Raw genomic sequence first — 6,099 nt, 5'->3', positions numbered from 1 at the left:
TGGCGAGCATGATGTCGAGGGTTGCTAGGGCAACCGTGGCAGCCCGCTAGTCTCGCGCCAGCTGACGAGCTGGCACCTAGACGAGACGAGATAGAGACGGCGATGCGGCTCCTTTGGTTGTGCTAGGTTGTGCTGCTGGCGAGCGCCGAAAGACAACGACGCGACAAGAGGCAACGACGCGACGCGTTCGGCATGGCCGAAGAAGAGTTTCGAAGGCATTTTAGGCTCTCCAAAGACATAGTGCGACGTCTTTGCGATGAGCTGGAAGAACATCTCGGACCTCAAAGATTTCGTGGTGTCGACACTGCGATGAAAGTGCTGTGCGCGCTGCGGTTTTTTGCCACCGGGAGCTTTCAACAGTGCGTCGGGAATGAAGAAGCGATTGCACTGTCGCAGCCTTCGGTCAACCGGATCATTACAGCCATCGCCAAGGCCATCACGGTTGTGGGCAAAGAAAAAGGATGGGTTAGATTCCCATCCACGGCGCAACAGAAAGCCGCCGTCAGCTGTGCTGGCCCAACACACACGACGCCTTTGCTAAGGTAGGGGCGCTCCTCTACAAATGAAACGAGTATTTCGCGCTCCCTCGCTGAAACATGAGGACCCAGCCGCCTGTCCTTGTGCGACGACATCGTTTCGGTTTCGGCGCGCGAACAAGTCCAAAACGTAAACAAAGCGAGGCAAGTTGTTTGCATAACGTATGGCACAGCACCTTGCGACTAAATAACAAAACAACACAAATAAAATTACAGCTCCCAGTAGCCGTCTGCGCCGCAAGCTCACGTTTATTACTGAAGATTATATTTGCAAGTGTTCTACACAAAGCAATGTTTTTTTATCAGACCAGCAACATCCTTCAATTGCTATACCGTCCCCCAACTACAAACAAAAATTGGAGGACGCTTAAGCTTCGCCTTCAAGAGTGGAACGCGATAGCGTTATCGCACCCCGTTCGCACCGCCTACTCAAACGATCTACGCCACCCAAACGTCGCGATCGGCACAGATAACCGGGCCACGGCGCGCCATGAAGGCGCACGCGATCATGGGACGAGTGGCGCGCCGCGTGTCGGGGCAGCGCCGTACATTGAGAGGAGGGGATCCTCTGTGTTTGCCGCAAGATGGCTCTGCGTGTGCGCAGAGCGCAGAAGAAATGTAGCGGAAACGTGCTTCGCTACTCGTGAAACTGCGACTTCTGTAAGTTATGTGGTCATAATTACCGATATACACCGCAGTATAACTTTCTACGGCGCGTTTCTAAGGCAACACCGCATTCACTAGAGGCGATTTTGTAGCGCTTTGAAGGAACGAACTCGTGGCTGAGTGGTAGCGTCTCCGTCTCACACTCCGGAGACCCTGGTTCGATTCCCCCCAGCCCTTCTTGCAAGGTGCTTTTTATTTATGAGGTGCCTTCTGGGATTTATCGCTCACGGCCAACGCCGCTGACGCCGACACCGACGACACCGGCTTTTCTGCGACACAAGCTCCTTAACGCTGTCGCGTTAAAATGATGGCGTGACCTTCCGGCAGACCGCCGCTCGCGTATTGGTTCCCCTCACGCCGCCCCGTTTCTCCGATAATTATAATTCTCCTTTATTTCTCCTTATAATTATGTCTTGTTTTTGTCATTTACGCCCCATAATTTATTCATTTATTTTATGCTTTTTTTGCCACCACCGCCACAGTAAAGTTTCATCGTGCTATATCACTAACTGTAATTGGGCTAAATATGGTATTTGACGCTGAAATCTTTAACCCGGTCTACTGAGCGTTGCGTGTATTGACAGGCTCACAAGCGAAGACATTCAACATTATTAACAGAGAGTAGAGAAAGTAAAATTTTATGCTTGTGTGGCGGCTTTGTCAGCAAACGGGCAAACCTAATTATCACGAATAAGTATGCCAGTACAAAGGCACATATCCTAGGTGAAATGTCATTGAAATGTGTAAACGCACAAATTATGTTTCAACTAAGCCGCAGCAAACTTTAACAACGATATTTTTGCGGAATAAACAAAATCTGTGTTATGCGTCAGTTTGCTTGCGATTGCCAGCTGCGTGCCGCAGTCTCACGGCTTGATGGAGCAAGAAATCGTGCAGCAATAAATTATGGAATTATGTACCACTTTATTTACATTCACATCACACACATTAATGTACAAATTTGCACTACGAAGTAAGCATACAAAATCAAAAATTGCTATTTCCATCACTTAATCATCGCAATGCAAAATGAAAAAGAAATATACGAAAGACAAGTAAATAATTATTAAACTCTGCCATCTACGATAAGCTACCAATTCTTACAATTGATGGTTTGTGAACCCACACGTGGTTTGTTTGAAAAATAAACCATTAAAGATAACATAAGCACAGACTATGGATACTGCAAAATGAGACTTAGGATATAGAAAGGTGCAGAAAAAGTAAAGACAAAAAGGGCTAAATGGTTGAGACAGTAAAACGTTCGAAGCATAGCATGATGTAGAGCTTAAAAATTGTCTGTGATAAATCCTGTGAAATTCTGTGCAAAAATTTTGAGGACGCTTAAGCTTCGCCTTAGTGGAACGTGATAGCATTCAAAGATCCCTGACTGCTTCACACGCTTCATTGTACCTGCAGCGCATTTAACCCTAATGTTTACCGGCAAACGCTCGCGGCGAAAGCTATGCACGAAGCTGGGCTTTTTGGTAGAAACGCGGTCTCTTGCGTGGACCGCCATGCGGCGGAGGCGAGCGCCATATGGAAGTGTTTCAAGGAAGCCGGCGCGGCGCCGCTCCGTGGCCTCCGAGCACGGAGTAAGACATATAGGAGGTGAAACTCCCGTCAGCGCGAGCGAGCGCGGGCGACCAGATAAAGTCACAATTGTTGCATGCGCCGACGCTACCCTATGCAGTGGCGGCACCATGCGGCGCGTCGTAGAAGCCGCAGCGGAAAAAAAAAAAACAGCACTCGGCAGGCGGCTCGGCGCTCCGGCGCTCACTCCGGCGGCGCCCGCTCAAAGCAGACGACAAGCAGACGACACGGGTGTTTGCTTCAGCGGGCACGCCGTAATCGAACTTCGTAGGTGCGCGCACTCAAGAAAACTGTTTTGTTGTGTGCCCATCAAAAAAAGCAACACGTGTGGCAAACTTCCGCTAATCTTCCTCTTATCGCCAAGCAGCTAGGGCAACTAGTTTTCGCGAGTCTTAAAAAAAAGAAAAGGAACGGAAACACATGCACGGCGGCATCCTTCCTAAGCGCACCCCTGTGAGCACTAGAGCGAGAAACAAGCGGTCGCCCTTTGAGCGATTAGGAACGAGATAGCCATCAGTTTCGCAAGCGCAAAAAGCCGAAAACCGCCCGCCACGGAGCAAGATAGCCCTTTCTACAACCAGAAGCTACGTATCATCTTATAGCTGTCATGGAAAACGCGTTTTATTTTTTTACTGTGCTCAAATGGCTGAAGCGTAGCAGCAGTTGCTCTTCGGGCTACAAGCGGTAAAGAAGCGCGCGAGAGTGCCCTCAGTAGAAGTCAGGCGCGCGCGGCCGAACGGGAGCAACACGCTCGACCGGTTGCCCTGGCAACCGAAACGGCGGTAATTTCTTCCCATGCCGCCAGGTGCCGCCAGCATGAAAATATATCCGCGGGCTTGTGACCTTTTCTGGTCGCCGCAAACAGCGGAGTTTCCACTCCTATATTTCTTGCTCCGTGCCTCCGAGATATTAGCGCGCCGGCGCGCGCAAATGGTGGAAGCCGTGGCTGGTCTATTTATGGTAGAAACGCTGGAAAAACGCGTAACAGACTTATGTTTTCTCGTATATTCAGATTACAGTCCGACGCTATCATGTCTGTAGCTTGTGTGTAAGTCGTATTTTACAATTTTTCTTCGTATTTTAGCTTGAGAAATACAATTAGTTCTTTGGGCCACACGGAGGGCCTGGGTATGGGTGGTTCGAAAACCTTTAAGCCGAAAGGACGGCCGACGCCGGGCGCCGACACCGGATTTTCTGCGACACGGGGCCCTTAACGCTTTCGCGTTAAAACGTGACGAGAGGCAATGCACACGTTGAGATCTCGTACGGTCTGCCTTCCACGGCCGCCTCCACGAGCGCTAGATAATTATGATCGTGATGATTTATTTGCATCCCCTTTGAAATGAGGCGGTGACAAATAGTCACCTAGCGTGCTTGAGTTAATTAGATATGCTACGCAGGCTTTATATTGTAGCATTCTTGTATGCATCTTTTTCTCCCTCAAAACTTCTCTATCCACCATGTATCGCTACCTATGCCTGTAACGGATCCGGTCGTATCAATTTCTTCCCTGCTTTTTCCCCCCAATAATCTAAACGTCGTTTGCTTATATCCATTGCTGAACGGTTGATGCTTCCGTCTACATCAAATCCAAGCACTTTTGGAAGGTGTACGTTACCTACGGGTCTCACTGGGTGAATACTTTCGCATTCCATTAGGATGTGATGCGCGGATTTTTGCTGCAGCATACACATGCCTCATCTTGTTGTGAATATTTGCTCTGGTATGTTTTTGTCCTTAGGCAATCAGCTCGAGCCTCAAATAGCGAGGCACGGCCTTTTGTGTTATTGTACAAATTTTCTCTTCTAATTTCTTTCTTCCCATTCTTGTAAATCTTCATGGTATCTTTTCTGCTTCCATTCCTTGCATCTCATTCACTCTCTCTCTTTCTATCAATTTCTTTTTGATGACTCCCGATTGTCTGTTTACACTTTTAATTACCCTGTACCTGGCTGCCAACTTTTCTTACCTCTTCCTCCATTCTGTGTCCACGCTAAGTGCAGATACTTGTGCCGTTTAGCCTCCCATTTATTTTGATCCATGTTCCTGGTTGCCAACTTTCTTGACCTCTTTCTCCATTCTGTGTCCACGCTTTCTAAGTGCCGATACTTGTTCCTTCTAGCCAGCCATTTATTTTGATCCATGTTCCTGGTTGCCAACTTTCTTGACCTCTTCCTCCATTCTGTGTCCACGCTAAGTGCAGATACTTGTGCCGTTTAACCGGCCATTTATTTTGATCCATGTTCCTGGTTGCCAACTTTCTTGACCTCTTCCTCCATTCTGTGTCCAGGCTTTCTAAGTGCAGATACTTGTGCCGTTTAACCGGCCATTTATTTTGATCCATGTTCCTGGTTGCCAACTTTCTTGACCTCTTCCTCCATTCTGTATCCACGCTCTTTAAGTGCAGCTACTTGTGCCATCTAGCCGCCCATCTATGTTGATCCATGTTCCTTGTTGCCAACTTTCTTGACCTCTTCCTCCATTCAGTGTCCACGCTTTTTAAGTGCAGATACTTGTTCCTTCTAGCCACCCATTTATTTTGATCCATGTTCCTGGTTGCCAACTTTCTTGACCTCTTCCTCCATTCTGTGTCCACGCTAAGTGCAGATACTTGTGCCGTTTAACCGGCCATTTATTTTGATCCATGTTCCGTGTTGCCAACTTTCTTGACCTCTTCCTCCATTCTGTGTCCAGGCTTTCTAAGTGCAGATACTTGTGCCGTTTAACCGGCCATTTATTTTGATCCATGTTCCTGGTTGCCAACTTTCTTGACCTCTTCCTCCATTCTGTATCCACGCTTTTTAAGTGCAGCTACTTGTGCCATCTAGCCGTCCATCTATGTTGATCCATGTTCCTTGTTGCCAACTTTCTTGACCTCTTCCTCCATTCAGTGTCCACGCTTTTTAAGTGCAGATACTTGAGCCATTTAGCCGCCCACCTATTTTGATCCATGTTTCTGAGTCTTTATTCAAAACTAATTTTGCACTGCGCTTCTCTGGCATCAAAAGACGCCCAACCATGCGCTGCCTCATTTGCAGTTTTACCGTGGACTCCCAAAGCCTACCGGCCTACCCATCTCTGGTTAACTTCCAACTCCCGACAATATATCAGATTTTAGTCACAGAATGGCGCTGGCACGATCAAAGCACCGGCAACATTGCTCCTTTCCAGATCCCATGCACGCTCCACCTCAGGCTTACTATAGCCCCACAGTGCTTCATGTTTCCTATTTACCGCATTGCGCTTCCCCTTTATTTTTCACATTATGTTGGTAGGTTCTTGATTAAGCCTTGCCTTGGTTTAT

This window comes from Dermacentor andersoni, chromosome 4 (assembly GCF_023375885.2).
Source record: "Dermacentor andersoni chromosome 4, qqDerAnde1_hic_scaffold, whole genome shotgun sequence".
Taxonomy (NCBI): domain Eukaryota; kingdom Metazoa; phylum Arthropoda; class Arachnida; order Ixodida; family Ixodidae; genus Dermacentor; species Dermacentor andersoni.
The sequence above is the reverse complement of the archived record's forward strand: the minus strand, read 5'-3'. Positions refer to the sequence as shown.